At 41.9% G+C, this 21,928-nt stretch overlaps 1 protein-coding gene across 1 annotated transcript in view; it reads left to right on the top strand.

Moving 5' to 3' along the window:
* Positions 1–21,928, top strand: part of LOC106969285 (tubulin alpha-1C chain) — a 34,803-nt gene that overhangs the window by 540 nt on the left and 12,335 nt on the right. The window lies entirely within an intron of this gene.

Consider the following 21,928-nt stretch of genomic DNA (forward strand, 5'->3'; position numbering starts at 1 on the left):
ACTAAGCCCTGTACCATTTTCCAAAGTTGTGAGTCAGTTCTGATTTACTTGAAGATTTTTCTATTTAGGAGACTTCAGGCCCTTTTCCCACAAAGGTCTAAACCCATTTGCAAATGCATTTATATACATAACTTCCACGCAGACCTGTTTTCACCATTGTTGCAAACTTTGTTATAGGCCATAATCAGAAAATGCTTGGGGGACTGATAGAAAGGAGAGTTTTAGAGCAGAACTACAGTTGGCCCATCCATCTGAAAAAATGTGCTATCACTGATAGGATACATTTCTAATGGAACAATGTTAGCAAACATAGTTCTGACCCTCCAGCGCTTGATGATAACTTTCTAACACAAATGAACTTTTGTGTTCTGGGGTGAGTTTATAATGGTTTTCCTGAAAGATTAAGTGGGTTTACCAACAGTATAGCCTACAGGAACATAACTAGTTATGTGCGTCCTCCGGGTCCATGTCATGTGACTTCCACATACGGTAAATGTTTTAAAATGACATCCTTTGGTGCTTCAATGACTAAGCCCTCATGGTTGAGACTTACCTGATTCTACTGCCCTAGTGAGTAGTTTCATAGAGAAAATGTTCAGCCTCCACATGGCCACTTGAAGAAGATACACAACTAAGAAAACAGATGAGAAATAAAATAAAAATCTACTGCAATGATGTTTGGGTGGACTGTATCAGAGAACAAGACTGTGTATTTTTTATGTTTTGAATCAACAAAGAGGTTTTGGGGTACCAAATTGTGACCAGTATAGGAAAGATTTGATGGCTGATACTACATCTATCACACACCTCTCTCCTACTAATGTAGTTGCGGTTTTTAAAAGATGTTTATTTTTGGTAAGAGAGAGAGAGAGAGTGCGTGTGCATGCAAGTGAGGGAGGGGCAGAGAGAGAGGGGAACATAGGACCCAAAGCAGTCTCCCCTTTGATAGCAGCGAGCCCCATGTCGGGCCCGAACTCACGACTCGAACTCATGAGCCATGAGATCATGACCTGAGTCGAAGTCCCACGCTCAACCCACTGAGCCACCCAGGCTGCCCTCTACTATAAAAGGAGAGTCTTTCATAGACATGAATAGCTTGATAACAAATCAGCACTGTGAGTGATGGCATGAAGTGGAGCATCGAACATCGCTCAGTGAAGGTCCTTCCACAGCCTCTGGCTCAGGACAGTGAGGGACAGGATCAGAGGCGGAGCAGTGAGGAACCAGATACCCGAAGCCTTCACTGTCTTACCTCTGTTGTGGCACAAGGCAGTCCCTGGAAACGGAATGTTGTGTCTTCTGTGTTTCTACTTACTTCATTAATTTGTTTGTTTAGAGGGTGTCTCCATCCTTAGAGCAGAGCCACATATATAAACCACCTGTCACTTTCTTAACAGACTTCCCAAGAGTATTCACTTTGCGCTATTTCTGGTGAACTTAATATAAAAAGGCTGCCTGGTCCCCCAGCAGTAGAGCCTGGGGTTCAAATATTTTTGTTTTTGGAAAAAAGCAAGAGAAAATTTTTCTAGGGATGACCTCTCCCTTGACTTTTGGCCTATTTTAAATTGGGCTTTTGAGAAAGAGAGAGAGAATGTGACCAATCTCTCAAGAGCATGAAACAGATTGAACTTCGTAGGAATTTCTATCTGGACCCTACAGTTAGGTAAGCGTGTCTCCCCAGGTCAAAATCCTGACCTCACGGAGGAATTGTCTTAACAGTGTCGGTTGAACTCAGTTTTGTTCTGTCAGCATAGATCAGTCCTTTTCTTTCCCCTTCCTGCAAAATGTCAGGCTGACTTATGCTTAGCGGTGGGTCTTGGCTTTCTGGTCACTTCCTCTGAGACTTCCTTGAGCCCCAGGTGAAGGGAGGGTGCCCTCATGGCTCCCCATCACAGTTCTGTAATATTATATCGTCACTGCTTATCTGTCTGTCACCCATACTAGACTCTTACATCCTATGAAAACAGGGTCACGGTTATCATTATGCTTCTTTTCCATCTTCAGCACCTAATTAGTGCCTCAGATCACACAGATGTTAAGTAGGAACTCAACCCATGAAGATGGGAGGGAAGGGTATTTCCAAGGGAGGAACTGGCGTGAACACAGCACAGGCATAGACCCCGAAGGGTGCCTAGGAGCATGAAGGTAGTGTGGCTGCAGCCTGAGGGGGCTGACAGGCGAAGAGACGAGAAAGAGCCTGGGCAGTCGTGAATATTGGGAATGTTAGTGTAGGGCAGCGTTCATCAAAAGATGAAATAGTTGCAAATGATGACATTTCTGGTGTATTGTGTATTGGATAAGTGCTTTGCTTATATTTTCATCAAAAACATGGAGCCAGAGATCTAGCCCATTCTGCTTGTGGAGTATCATTTGGCAAAAACAACCTGCATGGCTTAAAGTTCAGCTTCATTTTTTTTAGGTTTGTTTATTTATTTTAAGAGAGAGAGAGCATGTGTGCAAGTAGGGAAGGGGCAGAGCAAGAGAAGGAGAGAGAAAATCCCTGACATGGGGCTCAAACTCATGAATTGTGAGATCATGGCCTGAGCCAAAGTTGGACGCTTAACCAACTGAGCCACCCAGGCACCCTAACTTCATTTTTTTTTTTAATTAAAAACACTATATTCCTACAAGGAATTGTCTGCATCACAGAGGCTTGCCAGTATTTGTCCAGGGAATGAAATAAGGTGCTGCCCTGTCAGTGTTTCTTACTTGGCTCTCAAGAAATTCTCTCTGAAGTATAGTGCATTCCCATGTTATCCCCTTGTTTGGGGGCAAAGCACAGTTCAGATGGCTGAGGGGTGGGCCTGAGCAATTGGGAAGGGGAGGCTAGAAAAAAGAAATCAGCTCAATGCCAGCCATTCCCAGGCAGATCACTTTCAGGAGAGGGTACATTTTGTAGTTCAGAATCTGGAAATTGAGCCACGTAATACTGTGCTGTCTATAGTATATACAGTTGGCCCTCAGACAACATAGAGTTAGGAGCACTGACTCTACCATGCCACTGAAAATCCACATAATTTGTGGGGCACCTGGTGGCCCAGTCGGTTAAGCGTCCGACTCTTGATTTCGGCTCAGGTCATGCTGTCATGATTTGTGAGTTCGAAACCCATATCAAATTGCACCATCAGTGCAGAACCTGCTTGGGATTCTCTCTACCTCTCTCTCTCTCTGTCCCTCCCCCACTCATTCTCTCTCTCTGTCTGTCTCTCTCAAAATAAATACACTTAAAAAAAAAAAAAGAAAAATGGGCCGCTTAGGTGGCTCAGTTGGTTAAGTGTCCACTCTTGACTTCAGCTCAGATCATGAACTCACAGTTCATGAGTTCGAGCCCCACACTGGGCTCCATGCTGACAATGTAGAGCCTGCTTGGGAGTCTCTTTCTCCATCTTTCTCTGCCCCTCCTGTGTGCATTCTCTCTCTCTCTCTCTCTTAAAAAAAAAAAAAAAAGAAACTTAAAAAAAAAAAAAGAAAATCCACATAATTTTTAACTCCCCCCACAAACTTCACTACAAATAGCCTACCTTTGACCAAAAGCCTTACCGATAACATAAAACATTAACACGTATTTTGTATATTATATGTATTATGAACTGTATTAGTACAATAAAGTTAGCTAGAGAAAAGCAAGTGTTAGTAAGAAAACCATAACGAAGAGCAAATACATTCACAGTCCTGGGAAAAAACTTGCATAGAAGAGGACCTGTGCAATTCAAACCCATGTTGTTCAAGGCTCAACTGTATTCTCAAGATACCTAGACTCCAGTTGGAAGGCTGTGGTTTTAGAGGACCTGGATTTTATCCCACAGACCAGTGGTCTCCAGAGTGGAGTATTACAAGGTACAGAGAGAAAATACTACAAATTCTGTTTATACTATTTTTATGTCATCCTCTTAAATTTCCTATATCGGTGGATGTTTATCACTTATGGAAGGTGGTAGTACGATATTAAAATAAATTATATGTGGGTATTAGAGGATGTGCAAGCATCAGTTCACTGATAAGCACATGGAATCAAAAAAAGTCTGAGGACCACTTTTAGGTGCAGTGGAGAATCACTGAAGGATTCTGAGTAAAGGAGTGACAGTGAGCATTATCATCGACTGTAGGTGATAGCAAGGGTGATAGCAAGCATAGAGGAAAATACGCAAAAGGACCATCCCTGCCTGTGGAGCGCTGGCAGCCTTGTTGAAAAAAACAAGTAACAATAGTGAATAATAAATAGTGCATCTCTAATTACAGGGATACCAATAAGGAGGAGATTTTAAGCAATGGAAAAAACAATTGTTTTTTCTGTTTTTAAGTTTTTTTTTTTTAATGTTTATTTTCGAGAGGGAGAGAGAGACAGAGCGCAAGCAAGGGAGTGGGGCAGAAAGAGAGGGAGACACAGAATCCGAAGCAGGCTCCAGGCTCTGAGCTGTCAGCACAGAGCCCGATGCGGGGCTCGAACCCACAGACCACGAGATCATGACATGAGCTGAAGTTGGACGCTTAACCGACTGAGCCACCCAGCCACCCCAATATTCTGTTTTTAAACATGGATTTCCTGCAGAAAGAACTGAACTTTCAGCAAGGCCCTAAATGGTGAAGGCCTCACCACACTATTTTTATTTCAAATTCCGGGCATTCTATTTGGCCATGTTCATTCTTCTCCATCTTTAACCCCCAAGTTGATGTTTTATTTCTGATTTGGAGGTGGGGGCGGGGGGCATGTTCTTCAGTTCTTAGAGGAATAAACACCTGAAAATGTGAGAGTTTCTTATTAAGAAAGATTTACATCTGTAGTCCTGATCTTTCAGAAAATGTCCACAGTATAATGGTTAAAATGTCCAGGATAAAAGGAAGTTAGAGAAGTGATTTCAGTAGCTTCCCTATTTTTAGAAATTCTATAACCAAAATTCCCAGAGAGAGGGATTTTAAAAAGTTCCCAGAGAACATCATAAGAAGGCATAATAATACCTTATAGTTGTGGGATAATAGATCCCATCTCAAAGGATTTTCATGAACTTATCCTGTGTTTCCACCCGCCACGGGTCCGGTGAGTGTAAGGGCTAGAAAAAGGTCAAGCGGCATCCCAGACTCACAGTCTGAACAGAACAGACACTGTTGGAAAGAACCCTGAAGTGTCCGCCCAGACGCTTACTCAGACCTCACTGTCCTCACAAACACCATAGGCATTATTTTAGCCATTTAACAGAAAGAGAAACAAAACTTGGAGAAGGTAAGTACACTTGCCAAGTGCACAGTCACTAAGTGGCAGAGCTGGAATTCAACCCAGGTCTGTCTTTCTCAGAACCTGTTTTAGTGCCTGGAAGGCAACTGAAAATTTTTGATGGGACAGTTTCCGTAGAGTGGTAGAGGGAGAAGACAGATGACACAGTGCTTAGTCACTTACTCTTCCTCAAATATTTATTGAGGAGGGTGGGACTGCCAGCCATGGCAGAGTGAAGAGGTGGGGTGGGCAAATCCTCTCCCTGAAAAGGCCATTACAAAGCTGGAAAACATTGATGAAAACAACCATTTTTAGCACTCTGGAAATCAGTCAGAGGTATATAACAATACGAGAAGTGTTTGTGCTTGAGCCACAGGTGAAATTCAGTAATAACAGTGGGAATCTGTGGCACCTTTGCCTGGGGATGCTCCCACTTTCCAGCCCAGCCACCTGGAGATTTTGCCATAAGGCCCAGCGGCCTTGCTGCCGCAGCCAAAGTAGGCTCACTTGATTTGGAGCAGGAGATAGCCAGTGGTTCTGCTAACCTGAGGTTACAGCTGTGGTCGGGGCAAGTGTATTCTTGGATAAGATTATGCACATTTACAGCTAAGAACAGAGGGCCTAAGATCACCCCACACTCCTGGCTGACCTTGAGGATTCTGGAATAGAGGAGCTATGAAAGGGCCCAGTGGAAAGTAAAAAGTAAAAGCGTGAACTTTGAATGTGCTCCCCTCTCCCCACACAAATTCATTATCAGAAGACAGAAGCCTTATTGGCTTGAGGTATTTGAGCACAATTTCCATCCCATGGTTTGCTGACCATGGGGCTACTTAGACACAAGGGTGACCCCTATGCAGCCAGACGAAAATAAAAACAAGAGCGGGGTGCCTGGGTGGCTCAGTCAGTTAGGCGACCAACTTCAGCTCAGGTCATGATCTCACAGTTTGTGAGTTCAAGCCCTGCGTCGGGCTCTGTGCTGACAGCCCAGAGCTTGGAACATGCTTCTGATTCTGTGTCTCCCTCTCTCTCTGCCCCTCCCCCACTTGTGCTGTCTCTATCTCTCTCAAAAATAAATAACATTAAAAAATAATAAATAATAAAAAAATAAAATAAAAACAAGATAAAAATGAACTGAGCAGAGGTAGCAGCAGCCACACACCTCAGAGGGACATATTTTGTAGGTTTAACCCAGGCAAAGCACTAAGTGCATGACACAAAAGACAGCCTTGAGGGGAGAAAATCAGAATCTAGAGTTGCTACAATATGGTATTTAAAAATCTAGTTTTCAATAAAATATGCACGGAGATAGGAAAGTGTGACTCACCCAGGAAAAGTTAAAAGTCAATAGAAACTATCCCTAAGTGTCCCCAGAAGTTGGATTCAGCAGGCAAAGACATCACAGTAGTTATTATAAATATGTTCAAAGAACTAAAAGAACTCATGTTTAACGAATCAAAAGAGGGGCGCCTGGGTGGCTCAGTCAGTTGAGCGTCCGACTTCAGCTCAGGTCATGATCTTGCGGTCCGTGAGTTCGAGCCCCGCATCGGGCTCTGGGCTGATGGCTCAGAGCCTGGAGCCTGCTTCCGATTCTGTGTCTCCCTCTCTCTCTGCCCCTCCCCCGTTCATGCTCTGTCTCTCTCTGTCTCAAAAATAAATAAATGTTAAAAAAAAATTTTTTTATAAATAAATAAATAATAAAAAAATTAAAAAAAAAAGAACCAAAAGAAATAGGACAATAACAAATCCACAAAGGTGCTTATTAAGGAAAATATTAAACATTTTTAAAATGTAATTTCTAGAAGTGAAAATAAGCATTTACTGAAATGAAAAACTTACCAGAAGGGCTCAAAAGCAAATTCAAGATGGCAGAAGATAAGAATCAGTGAACTAGAAGAGAGATCAACAGAAATTACCTACTGAAGAATAGAAAGAATAAAAATTGAAGAAAAATAAACAGAGCCTCAGAGACTTGTGGGATGCCATCTTACATAGTTGGTATGTGTGTAATGGGAGAGGACAGAAAGGGTCAGAATTCTAATTTTTGGAAGAAATTATGTCCCCCCAACTTGGCAAATTAGATTAAAAACATTAATCTACATATCCAAGTAGCTCAACAAATCCAACTAGGATAACTACAAAAAGACCCACACCTAAATACAAGATGCAAACTGTTAAAAGCCAACAGCGAAAAGAAAATCTTAAAAGCATCAGGAGAAAAACCACCATCATGTAACAATGGAGCATCAATATGATTAATAGCTAATTTCTCATCTGAAACAATGGCAGCTGGAAGGCAGTGGAATTGCATATTCAAAGTGTGAAAGAAAAAAACTATCGCCTAAGAATTCTATATCCCACAAAACTATTCTTTAAAAATGAAGGAGAGTTGGGGCACCTGGGTAGCTGAGTCGGTTTAGTATCCAACTCTTGGTTTCAGCTCAGGTCATGATCTCATGGTTGGTGAGCTTGAGCTCCAAATGGGGCTCTGTGCTGACAGTGCAGCTTACTTGGAATTCTCTCTCTCCTTCCCCTCTCTGCCCTTCTCCCACTCCCACTCGCACTCTCTCTCTCAAAATAAACAAAAAAATAAGTAAATAAAAATGAAGGAGAGGAGTGCCTGTGTGGCTGTCAGTTAAGCATCTGACTCTTGATTTCATGATCTCACAGTTCATGAGACCTAAGTTGGAGGCCCTCATCGGGGTCTGTGGTGACAGCTTGGAGCCTGCTTAGGATTCTCTCTCCTCTCTCTGCCCTTCCCCTGCTTGTGTGCTCTCTTTCTCAGAATAAATAAATAAACTTAAAGATGAAACCATGAATGGGGTGTTCATGTTCATTTAAAAAGAGAGAGAGAGATGGGGCGCCTGGGTGGCTTAGTCGGTTAAGCGTGCAACTTCGGCTCAGGTCATGATCTCACGATTGGTGGGTTCAAGCCCCGCGTCGGGCTCTGTGCTGACAGCTCAGAGCCTGGAGCCTGTTTCAGATTCTGTGTCTCCCTCTCTCTCTGCCCCTCCCCACTCGTGCTCTGTCTCCCCACTCGTGCTCTGTCTCCCTCTGTCTCGAAAATAAATAAACATTAAAAAAAATTAAAATAAAATAAAATAAAGAAAGAGAGAGAGAAATTTATTCCCAGATAAACAAATCTGAGGGAGTTTGTCTGTTGCTAGTAGACCTGCCCTACAAGAAATGCTAATGGGAGTCCTTCAGGCTATTAGGAAAGGACACCAGATGGTAATTCAAATCCACAGGAGGAAATGAAGAGCACTGGAAATGGTAAAATATGTAGGTTACTATAGAGTCTCTATAAATACATATTTTCTTATTTCTTCACAAAAGCTTCTTTAAAAGATATGAAATCATATAAGGTAATAATTTTAATTCTATATTGATAGGTTGTAATGTGTGTAATATATATGATAACAATGAGCAATGTGTATATTATTTAATATAAATAATATTATACTGGGGCACCTGGGTGGCTCAGTCGGTTAAGCGTCTGACTTTGGTTCAGGTCATGATCTCGTGGTCCATGGGTTTGAGCCCCACGTCGGGCTCTGTGCTGACAGCTCAGAGCCTGGAGCCTGCTTCGGATTCTGTGTCTCCCCCTCTCTCTGACCCTCCCCTGTTCATGCTCTCTCTCTCTCTGTCTGAAAAATAAATAAATGTTAAAAAAAATTTTAAATAAATAAATAAATAATATTATTATAATTTTTTAATGTTTATTTTTGAGAGAGAGAGAGACAGAATGTGAGCAGGGGAGGGGCAGAGAGAGAGAGGGAGACACAGAATCTGAAGCAGGCTCCAGGCTTTGAGCTGTCAGCATAGAGCCCAACACGGGGCTAAAACTCACAAACCGCAAGATCATGACCTGAGCCAAAGGCGGCCGCTTTTTCATGATCTCCCAGTTTGTGAGTTTGAACCCCACATTGGGCTCTGTGCTGACAGCTGAGAGCCTGGAGCCTGCTTCAGATTCTGTGCCTCTCTCTCAAAAATAAATAACATTTAAAAAAATTTTTTTAAAGTCTACAGGGGCGCCTGGGTGGCTCAGTTGATTAAGCATCTGGCCTTTGGTTTTTGGCTCAGGTCATGATCTCACAGCTCATGAGTTCAGCCTAGTGTTGGGCTCTGAGCTGACAGTGTGGGAGACATTTGCTCCCTCTCTCTCTCTGCCCCTCCCTTGCTCACGCGCATGCGCTCTCTCTCTCTCTCTCTCTAAATAAATAAAAAACTTTTTAAAAAGAGGGGCACCTGGGTGGCTCAGTCAGTTAAGCCTCTGACTTCGGTTCAGGTCATGATCTCACAGTTTGTGAATTCAAGCCCCACATTGGGCTCTCTGCTGTTAGAACAGAGCCCACTTCAGATTCTCTGTCCCTCTTTCTCTCTCTCTCTCAAAAATAAATAAATATTTTTAAAAAATTAAAAAAGAAAAGTCTACAAAAGAATTACGTGGCACACTAAAAATATTTATTTAACACAAAAGATGGCAGTAAAGGAGGAAGAGAGGAACAAAAAAGAAAAGGGACACATAGAAAACAAATAACAAAATAGTAAATGTAAATCAAATCACATCAATAAATTGTGAAAGGTCTAAACACCCCAATCAAAAGCAGAAGTTGACAGACTGGATAAAAAGGCAAAATCCAACTATAATATGTCTACAAGAGACACCTTAGATTTCATGACGTCAATAGATGAAAAGTAAAAGGATGAAAAAAGATTATGCTATGGATATAGTAACCATAGGAGAGCCAGAGTAACTATATTAATATCAGGCAAAATAGACTTAAGACCAAAAGTTTTAAAAAGGCTACTAGAAACAAAAAGGGACATTTAGTAACGATTAAGAGATCAACTCATCAGGAAGATATAATAATTATACATATGTACACAACAACAGATCTGCAAAATACATGCACGTAAAACAGGAGACGCCAATACCCCACTCTCAAAAATGGATGGAACAGCTATATAGAAAATTGGTGAGGACCTAGGAGACTTGAACAACACCATCAATGAACTTGATCTAATTGACATCTATAGAACTCTGATTGGCAATTGTAGAATAGACATCTTTCTCAAGCACAGATGGAACATTCTCCAGAATATATTATATGTTAGGACATAAAACAAGCATTCAATAAATTTAAAATAATTCAAATTATACACACTATGTTCTCTGACTACAGTAGAATTAAATTAGAAATCAACAACAGAAGAGTCTGGGAAACCCCAAAGTATTTGGAAAGTAAGCAGAGTTCTAATTAGTCCATGGGTTGAAGAAGATACCAGCAGGTAAATTTAAAAATATTTTGAACTGAGTAAAAGTGAAAACACAACATACCCAATTTATGGAATGCAGCTAAAAAGTGCTTTGAAGGAGACCTATGTCAGAAAAGAAGAAAGTTTCAAATCAATAACCTAAGCTTCTATCTTAGGAAAGGAAGAAATAAAAAAGGAGTAAAACGTAAAAAGAGCAAACTAAACCTAAGTCAAGCAGACAAGGGGAAATAAAGATTAGAGCAGAAATCAATAAAATAAAAAACAGAAAAACAACAAAAAAAGATCAATGAGCCAACAGTTGGTTCTTTGAAAATAGTGACAAACTTTTAGTTAGATTTACCAAGGAAAGAGAGAGAGAAGACACAAATTACCAATATCTGGAATAAAAAAGGGAGCATAAATGTCTACCTTATAAGAATTAAAATATTGTAAGCATGTGTTATGAACAACTTTATACCAGTAAGACAATTTAAATGAAATGGAAAAATCCCTACAAAGATAAAAATTATCAATATCAATTAAAAAGAAAGAGAAAACCCAAATAAAACTTATATCAAGTAAAAAAAAATGAGTTAACACTCAAAAATCTTTCCACAAGGAAAAGCCCAGGCCCAGATGGTTTCACTTGTTAATCCTATTAAATATTTAATTAAAAAAATTTTTTTTAATTAGAGAGAGAGAGAGAGAGAGCATGGATGAGTCGGGGAGAGGGGCAGAGAGACGGAGAGAGAGAATCCCAAGTAGGCTCCGCACTCAGTGAGGAGCCCGACATGGGCCTCAATCCCATGACCCTCGAGATCATGACCTGGGCCAAAATCAAGAGTCAGACACTCAACCGACTGAGCCACCCACGCATTCCCCTATTAAATATTTAAAGAAGAAATAATACCAATACTTGACAAACAATTTCAGAAAATAGAAGAGGGAATACTTTCCAATTCTTATAAGGCCAGTATTATCCTGATATCAAAGCTGGACAAAGACACTACTGAAACTACAGTTCAGTATCCTTTATGAATACTGATGTAACAATCCTCAACAAGATACTAGCAAACTGAATCCAGCCACTTATAAAAAGGATTACATACCACTGCCAAATAGGATTTATTCCAGGAATTCACAGTTGGTTTAAAATCCTAAAATCAATTAATGTAATGCACTATATTAATAGGATAAAGGACAAAACCCACATGATCATCTTAGTACATGCAGAAAAAATATTTGACAAAATTCAACCCATTCATGATCAAAACTCTCAACAAACTAGGAATAGAAGAGAACTTCCTCAACCTGATAAAGGACATCTACCAAAAACCCACAGCTAACATCCTATGTCCATTAACTGATGCATGGATAAACAAAATATGGTATATTCACATAATGGAGTATTGTTCAGCAATAAGAATGAAGTACTAACGCATCTACAATATGGATTAACCTCAAATACATGGTAAATGAAAGAAGCCAGCTGCAAAAGGCCATATATTATATGATTCTATTGGTATGAAATTTCCAGAAAAGGAAAATTTATAGAGACAGAAAGCAGATCATTGGTTACATTGGGTAGAGAGCAAGCTTGACTGGGCTGCATGTCCATGATGGTCTGGCAATTGATGAAGGAATTGATGGCAGCCATCATGGAGACAGCTAACATAGATGGGAAGCCATTAGAAGGCTTTAAGCAGAGAAGTGTTATGATCTGACTTTTTAACAGGATCCTTCTGGCTGCTGTGCCAGGAGAAGACAGCAGATAGGCAGGAGGAGTAGAAGAGGCAGGGACAGTGGCACTGGTCCATAGTGGCTATAGTGGAGGGGCGCCTGGGTGTCTTAGTCGGTTAAGCATCTGATTTTTGGTTTTGGCTCAGGTGGTAATCTCATGGTTCCTGGGATCAAGCCCTGAGTCGGACTGTGTACTGACAGCACGGAGCCTGCTTCTGATGCTCTCTCTCTGCCCCTCCCCTGCTCATGCTCTGTCTCTCCCTCTCTCTCAAAAGTAACTAAACATAAAAAAAGGAAAAAAGAAAATAAAGGTAGAACAGTCGGGATTTTCTGATAGACTGATGGGAGTGATAGAAGAACAAGAGCCAGTGACAACTCCCAGTTTGGGGGCCCAGACGGCTGGAAGAATGGAGCTGCCATTAACTGAGTGGGATAAGGAAGGAACACGTTTAAGCAGAAAGTTTAGGAGCTTAGGTTTAGGAATCGATTAGATATCCAAGCAGAGAAGTCCCACAGATAGTTGGATATACAGATCTGGAATTCTGGAAAGCATTCCAAGGTGGAGATATATAGATATATATGTGTGTGTGTGTGTATACACACACACACACACACACACACAGATGTGTGTGTGTGTATATATGTGTGTGTATATATATATATATATATATATATTTTTTTTTTTTTTTTTTTTTTTTTTTTTTTTGGATATCTCTGGATGAGATCCGCAAAGGAGCTGGTGAAGATAGGAATGAGCCCTTGAGCCCTTGACATTAAGCGTTTAGGAGAACTGAGAGGAAACAACAGTGGAGACTGAGAAAGGACAATCAGGAAGAAAACCAGAAAAGTCCTGGAAACCTAGTCAAGGAAAGCACCTCAGCTGAAGTGTTTCACAGTGATCAACTGTGTCAAATGATGCTGATAGGTTAAATAAGATGAGAACTGAGAACTGACCATTGGATTTGGTAATATGGAAGTCATGGATGACCTTGACAAGAGTAGTGTTGGAGAAGGGGTGGGGGGTAAAAGCTGATTCCACTGGGGTCAAGGAACGAGGGAGAGAAACCAGAGTCAGTGGTTGTAGATATTTCTTCTCTTTCAAGATAAGGAGAAAAATGGGATAGTAGCCACAGGCAGAAGTGAAATCAAGAGAGGTTGTTTTGGAAATGGAAGAATATGTCTTTATACTAAAAGAAAACATTGAATAGAAGGGGCAAGTTGAGGCAGGAGATAGAAAAGAATCACTAGACTAATATGCCTGAGTAGGCGAAGGTGGGACATAATATACAAGTGGAAAGGCTGGCCTTGAATAAGAGTGTGGACAGTTTAGTAGCTAGAAGACAGGCAAGACTGTACATGGGTGCAGTCACAACTAGGTAGATTGTTAAGAAAAGTCATCTCAAATTTGGAAATAGGCGAACAGGATTACTGGGTATCTTTTTTAGAGAAGAACTGTGCTCTGGCCAGCAGGCCCTTGGGGATTACCTGATTTTCTTGGAGTAGTTACCTTTGCTTGACTTCTATTTACTTTCTATTTACATTTTTTTAATGTTTATTTATTTTGAGAGAGAGAGAGAGAGTACGTGTGCATGGGAACTTGAGAGTAGGGCAGGGGCAGAGAGAGAAGAGAGAGTGAATCCCAAGCAGGCCCTGTGCTGTCAGTGCAGAACCTGACCCGGGTCTGGATCCCACAAACCGTGAGATCATGACCTGAACCGAAATCAAGAGCCGATGCTCAACAGAGTGAGCCACTCAGGTGCCCCTCTATTTACTGTTGGCTAGGATATTTTGCAGGTCTTTTTCTGTAGAACACTTATAGCAATGCAAACAGTTCTTGTCTGATAGAAATACAAATTATTTCTGTCCTGTAGAAAAGATAACCTCACAAGTTATGATTGGGGGGGGGGTATTTTTCCTTGTAGGGAATTAACCACTTTTGTACCTAACCTAGCAATCTTATTCTAATATTTATAAACACATTTCCTGATGAAATCTATCAACTCCTGTTCCTCAGATGTTCTTTGCACCAGCTTTACCAATTTTTTTTTTTGGGGTTTCTTAGTTAATAAACCATAGACATATGTTTATTCTATATTTGTAAGAGTTGTGATTTTAACTTTTTGAAAATTATATTTTAACGAGGAAGGTGTATTGGTGGGGGCTTGTGGATAGTCTCCTCTGATTGCTGTTATGAACTGAGTTATGAACTGAGAGTAGCAATGGGGAGGAAACTTGGGGTGTTTGAAAGTTGTGAAGAAGATATAAAAAGACTTTTAGGAGAGTGAGAAGGTGAGGAGGCTAAGGAAATACACTCTGACTGCTGAGCAATGTAAGGCCCACTGGAGGTTCTAGTCACGAATTTTAAATGGCTCCGTCAGCATGCCACAGCCATGCCTGCAGGCACGGGGTAGGCAGGGTTAGATGTAATCAGGTTTGAGGTTTTGCTAAGTGAGCATAACAAAGAAAATGGAGCAAGGGAGTTGCAGGTGTAAGCAAGAGTGTAATTATAGTGATGGACCATAAAAGGAGAGACACAAGGAGGACACAAGGGGGGGAAAGACAGGAAAAGGTGGAAGGGTCAATGGCTTGTCAGTCCCTTTAAGGAAGTGTTGTTGGGATTGGCTTTCTCTTGCTGGAAAAGTGGAGGTGGTTGTTGGCCACTGGGATGCTTAAAATTGAAATCATGATGGGGGGAGCTGTGGGTGGGGATGTTTATTGGAGCTAAGAAGTGAATGGGAGGTTGGAAAGAAAAGCACAAGTGTGAATAAAAGGGGAGAGATACAGGGTAGTAACTCAAGCAGGAAATGACACTATGGTAGTTTAGTCGTAATTTGTGTAGACAAAGAGTGAAGGGTCAGGAAAAGGAATAAAGCAAGATCCCAGGGGCTGTGAACAGGAATAAAAACTAGGGCACAAGTGCATGGGATTAATATTAATAAAATTAGAAGGGACCCTAATGAGACAAGAGGGAGGATAAAATCAGGAACAAGAAAGAAACCGAGACATTTTGTTGAGGATAGGATTGAAGCTGTTAGAGCTCAGGTTAGATCCCTTAATCCTATCACTAAATTAGGAATCTAGGTTATCTGCTATGAAGGATATAGAGGAGGTTGGGAGCAGCTGGTATGCCTTGGGAACTGAGTAAAAGAGTTGGGTAGGAGAAATCATACAGCGGTGGGGGGGGGGGGTTGTGCAGAGAAGGATGTGAGAAGTCGAAGTCTTTGAGAAAGTTGAGAGATTATCTTAATTTCCTGTGTCTCTGTAAATGTGGAAAACACAATAAGCTTCTTATATGGGTTAATGTGTATAACGTACACGAATTACAAGGTTGATCACATAGAAATGTCACTAGTGTTTGCCACCATAAGCACTACAGCAATGGTGCCTTTAAGTTCCTCTTGAGTTCCAGACCCCCGTACCTACACTTACTTACTAGCCCTTGCTATTTGTGTGTTCAGAAGGTATCCAGAACTCTCTGCTGGAAAGCTAAAAACAATCTTACTTCAGCCTCACGTCAAAAAAAACCAAACAGAAGTAACCCCTAACCTCCTCCAGTATTTTCCATTATCAGCCCAGGCTCCAGAGATAGAAAATTCAAAGCCTTTTCATGTCCTTCACTCCTCAATCCAATTAAACACCAATTTCTACAGTGTGAACACCTCTCAAAGCTTGCTCCTCTTCCTCCTATTAGGATTGCTCACACACTGTCCAAAACCTTAGGAGGTTTACACGTTCCAAACTGGGAAGCCGGGGAGTGAGGCAGAGTGGTTATGTTCCCACTCCAGGCACAGAGAGAACCAGCTCTCCCAGGTCAAATTCACACACACACTTGAATGGCTAGGCTCCAATGGGCTTCCAGTCTCCGGATCTGGTTTATCCAGGAGCACAACCTGTGGTCCCACATAAGTACATGGGACCTTGTCTTAAACTACATCACTAGCCTAGACTTCTCCTTTACTTATGGTGGTGATTTTGTTTTGGGTCTCCATGTCCTTTTCTGCCACTGGCCTATTAAAGATCTGGGTTTGGAGATTTGGTCCCTTCCCACCATGGGATCCTTACACATATTGGTTCACTTCCTACCTCAGTTCCCACTTGGATGCCTAATAGGCGTTTCACACTTAACATGTCCAGAGCAAACCCTGATCTCCCTTTTTCTTATCTCCCTTATACCTACTCCTCCCAAAGTGTTCCTTATGTTAGTATGCACTCCATTTTTCCAGTTGTTCAGTCCCAAGCTCTTGGAGTCATTCTTAAAAAAAATTTTTTTTTTTTACATTTTACTTATTTTTGAGAGAGAGAGAAAGACAGAGCACAAGTGGGGGAGAGGCAGAGAGAGAGGGAGACACAGAATCCCAAGCAGGCTCCAGGCTCTGAGCTGTCAGCACCGAGCCCGACGCAGGGCTCGAACTCAAACCACGAGATCATGACCTAAGCTGAAGTCGGATGCTTAACCGACTGAGCCACCCGGGTGCCCCATGGAGTCCATCTTGATTCTTCTTTTTTCCCCACATCCAATCCATCAGAAACTCCTCTCCTATTCAGAATGGCCACTTCTCACTATTTCCTCTGCTACCACCCTGGGCTCCTGCCCAGATTATTATTGTAGCCACTTAACTGGTTGCCTGCTTCCATTTTCACCTCCCTACAGTTTATCCTAAGCACAGAGGCCAGAGTGACCCTGTTAAAACAAAGTTCTAGGGGCGCCTGGGTGGCTCAGTTGGTTAAGCGTCCAACTTCAGCTCAGGTCACGATCTCACGGTCTGTGAGTTCGAGCCCCGCGTCAGGCTCTGGGCTGATGGCTCAGAGCCTGGAGCCTGCTTCCGATTCTGTGTCTCCCTCTCTCTGCCCCTCCCCAGTTCATGCTCTGTCTCTCTCTGTCCCAAAAATAAATAAATGTTTAAAAAAATTAAAAACAAAACAAAACAAAAACCAAAGTTCTAATCGTGCCATGACTTGATTAGACCCTCCAACAACTTTCAGTCTCACTCAGAGAAAAAGCCAAATTCTTTACACAGCCCCTAAACCTACACAATCTGGGCCCCACTCTATCTCTGACTTTATCTTCTGTTGCTTCTTTCTCCCTCCCTCCCACTGCTTCAGCTTTTGCCTCGGCCTCGACTGCTCTTCTCCCAGACACTTATGTGGCTCAGTTCTTCCTCCAAATCAGAGACCTCTGCCACATCAGGTAGGATGGCACTCCTTGTTACTCTCTCTTGGCTTTACTTTTCTGCCAACATTGTATCTCTTCCCCAAATGCAGTATGAACTCCTTGAGTAGCTTTGTCTTGTCCTCAGCAACTAGTGCAGTGCTTAGCACACACTAGAGGCAAATTAGGTATTTATGGAATAAAAGAAAGAATAATGTAATTTTGCATTTCTAGATAATCTTCATGTTTCCAGAGCAGTATATAAAATGACTGAACTACATAAGGAACCTTTGGAGGCTGTCTGCTCAGTTGTGCTATAAGTGGTATCCAGATCTATCAAGTAACAATCCAGTAATCTATTTAGAAGGCTGTTTTACTTATTTTTTAAAAATTTTTAATGTTTATTTATTTTTGAGAGAGAGAGTGAGTGGGCAAGAAGGAGACAGAGAGGGAGACACAGAATCGGAAGCAGGCTCTGGGCTCTGAGTTGTCAGCACAGAGCCTGACGCGGGGCTCGAACTCACAAATCACAAGATCATGACCTGAACTGAAGTTGGATGCTTACCCGACTGAGCCACCCAGGCGCCCCTAGAAGGCTGTTTTAGAGCAGGTATTGTCCTCACACTGCAGAAGGGGAAACTCAAATACAATACAGCTAGGGACCTTGCCGAAGCATGCTGTTTAATCACACTAGAATCCAGAATTCCCAGTTCCTAGTAGTCCTATGGCTCCGAGGGTTTACACTCATGCCAATGAGGAGTCAATAAAGTCCTTACTTCAATATTTTGTTATTCTAATCTTTACTCTCCCTACCCACACCCTCCCTGGTGTGGAAAGACACTTAGTGTCTTTCCTGGTGTGTTTTATTCTGTCCTTGTCTCTGGAGGTCAGAATGACTCTGTTACTTACTAAGTAAGTAACCACTACTTTCCCTGACACCTGGACTTTGTCTTCTTTGGCTTCCATAACAATGTGCTTGGGGGCAGGCTGTGTCTTGGCTCAGGCTGCTCTAACAAAATACCATAAACTGAACTGCTAACAAACAACAGATCATAGCTCTGGAGTCTGGAAGTCGGAGTTCTAGACGCCAGCATGGCTGAGTTCTGGCGAGGGCCCTGTTCCGAGGTTGCAGACTGCCATTTTATCATTGGACCCTCACATAACAAGAGAGCTCCCGGGGTTCCTTCTATAAGGGCACTAATCCCACTCTTGAGGACTCCACCTCATGACCTAATTACCTTCAAAAGCCCTACTTCCTATTTCCATCACAGTGGAGGTTAGGATTTCAGTGTATGAATTTGGGGGCACACAAACACTCTGTCCATTGCAGGCTGGGCCTTGACCAGAGGCCATGAACCAACCCCCTCCTCCCTCCTGCCACGGAATCAAGCAAACTAGCATCAGGGAAACAGGTTTCATAGCTTGTTAGGTGACCTACATTACAGGTTAATTTTTTTTCCTTGGAACAACTTTGGTTTACTATTCAGCCATTTCAGGCAGTGTAAAGGGGAAGCACATTCTGAATGTAAAATTTCTTTGTTTTGAGCACAAAGAATTCCTTCCTTCTCTTTTTTCTTTTCCCGCAATATGTGAACTGGGCTCTGTCTCTTGGGTTTGGTACAAATAAACGGAGCTGCTGAAGGAACAGGGTAAGCAAGTTGATTTTTGTGGTTACAGGCTGTTCCACATAATCCATTTACAAGGTCAGCAGGGACTACAACTTACCAAAACAAAGAAGTATGTAATCTAAAATGAGGAACCCTTGATCTATCAGAAAGAAGCAAAGACCTTTGGGATTTCTAAATAACTTATATTCCTGACTCTATGGGAACAAAATATGTTGGAGGATAAGGAAAAAGGTACATGGATTAAAGGGTCAAAAAAGCAAAGTGCTATAAAAATAAAGGCTTTGAGTACAGGCACACATATATTACAGCCCGATACCAGCCTCCTTCCTCCATTATGTCTTGTAATTGAAAAGTTTGGGTGCTCTCTCTCTCTCTCTCTAAAATAAGCAAACATTAAAAAATAAACAAATAAAAATAAAGGGGTACCTGGCTGGCTCAGTGGGTTGAGCGTCTGACTTCGGCTCAAGTCATGATCTCATGGTTCATGAGTTGGAGCCCCACATCAGGCTCTGTGCTGACAGCACGGATCCTCTGTCTCACCCTCTCTCTCCTCCTTTCCTACTCTCTCTCTCTCTCTCTCTCTCAAAAATAAATAAACATTAAAAAAAAAAAAAAAGAAAAATTTGGGGATCATTCCAGGTTTGGATGATTTGGGGAAATAAACATATAATTAAAGTTGTAGCTATAAAAGTGGTCCCATATTAATGTTTTTAGAGAGAAAACAGTGGTTCAGAAATGAAAGTCTTAAAACCAACCTCCTGAGGAAAGGGTTGAGTTTCCCAGAGAGGAAGACCAGACTGGAAACAGAATGAGCCAGTGTGTGGCTTTAAATAAGCTACTTAACCCCATGAGCCTCAATTTCCTCTTCTGTAAAATGGCAGTAACAAGAGTTCCAACCCCGTAGGGTTATTGTGCAGAATAAACAAGTTAAAGCAGGGAAAACCCTTAGTCTGGAGATTTTCAAAAGCCCAGAGTGATGGTGACACTGGTACTGGTGGTGGAGATACTGGGGGGGGGGGGGGGGGGAGTGGGGGCAGTAAAGGATCTGGGGACTTTTGTAACCCAAGAAATAGAAGGAATCAGGAAAGAATGCGTTGATTGGGATCAGATGGCTAGGAGCTAACCCTTTTCATAACCCTAAAAAGCTGAATTGGGAGGAGAAACCAGGCTGGGTTTTTGGCTTTGGTTGGCTGTGAGGAGAGGGTTCAGCCTGAAGCCAGAGGATGAATGAAGCTCCGAGACAAAAAAAAAAAAAAAAAAATCCAAACCAAAACAAAACAAAAAACCTTTTTATGCCAGGAGTAAAAGAACTAAGGGAAATGGTCTGATTTGGACTAGTGTGGAGGTAGGGACAGTGCTACAAGTTGTGTGTCTGTGGATGTTTAACAACCAGCTGGGAGAGGGGATAAGAGCCTAATCTGTAGTAGTCAACTGTTTTATTTCTACGATGGACATATAGCCAGCATTGCTGATTTCAAGCTCCCCACGCCAGGTCCGACAGGTTGTCAAAAATTCTGAAAATCTAAGGATTGGCTCTGGCAGACCAGTGAGTAGGGGGATTAGCACAAAAGCATAAGCAGTTCAGATTAGGGAGAAGCCCACTGACTTGAAGAGCTCAAACACGTTCAGCCAAATTAAACTAACTACCTGAATAACATGAGGCTGATTTGCCTGTAAGTCTTATAATAGATACACTGATATTCCCTTGTACTGAAGCACTACTATACTGATCATGTAGGAAAAAAACAATACTTAGTGCACCCAAAAATAGTTGGTTCTGTGTCCTGGGAGGAGGGGGAGGGGACAGAGAGAGAAGCTAGAGAAGTAAAGGGGGAAAAAATTATCCTGAGAGGCACAGTCTCCGAGTAAATCCCCTCTTGTCTTAGCTGCTGGCAAGAAGTTACAGTCAAAAGGAAAGAAAACTCTGAGGGGCCTTCCACTTCGGGCTGCCTGGGTGCTTTTTAGGTACATGAATAAATAAAATTATTAAATAAGCATTGCTATAAATAGGGAAGATTTCCAGACTCCAGGATATGATCCACTTATTAGAATAATAATGTAGATACTTGAAGAATTTGAATCCAGTAGTTCCTTTTACTCTTCTGGAAGAGAATTTAACCAGTCCCTCCTAAAGGGATGGGGGGCAGGGCAGGAAACAGAGGGAATGGTGACCAATTACAGGAAAGATTGGAAAGAACCTGAGGTAAGCAGGCTTGGCTGCAGTCCGTGGAGTGGAAAGACCCGGGAAGCACAACCTATTCAGTTGTTTGGGTTTGTCACTACGAGAGGCCACGGGTCAGAAGTACTGTATTTTTAGGGAATGTAAAGCAGATTAGAACAAGCCAGATGATGTCTGCGTGAAAATAAAATGTGAAATTCCTGAGAAGAAAGCAAGTCTTCTTTGTGATCTCCCTGGCCACAGCCAGCATAAGGAGTCCTGATGAAGGGGAAGAAGTCCAAAACATGGCTCCGATCCCAGGGGAGGAGAACTTTGAAAGAATGTTCAAGAAAGCTATAAAGGTTGCAAATATTTGCAGGATAACAGGAGCAGTAAGTGAAAGCTAAAGAATCTTAGAGTTATTTTTCCCATAAAAGAAAACAATGTATTACCTAGAAGATAATCTCTTGCCTGCCTTTCTGTATTTACAGGGGAATGAAAAGGAAGAAAAAACAAATCACCTCAAAATATAGAGACTTAAGGGGCACCTGGGTGGCTCAGTTGGTTAAGCGTCCGACTTGGGCTCAGGTCATGATCTCCTGGTTTGTGAGTTCAAGCCCTGCATTAGGCTCTGTGCTGACAGCTCAGAGCCTAGAGTGTGCTTTGGATTTTGTGTCTCCCTGTCTTTCTGCCTCTCTCCTGCTCTCTCTGTCTCTCTCAAAAGTAAAACAAACATTTAAAAAAATTGAGATTTAAAATATACTTGTGAAGAAGGTGGTTGAATTAAA

Source organism: Acinonyx jubatus, chromosome B4, assembly GCF_027475565.1.
Source record: "Acinonyx jubatus isolate Ajub_Pintada_27869175 chromosome B4, VMU_Ajub_asm_v1.0, whole genome shotgun sequence".
In the NCBI taxonomy this organism is placed as follows: domain Eukaryota; kingdom Metazoa; phylum Chordata; class Mammalia; order Carnivora; family Felidae; genus Acinonyx; species Acinonyx jubatus.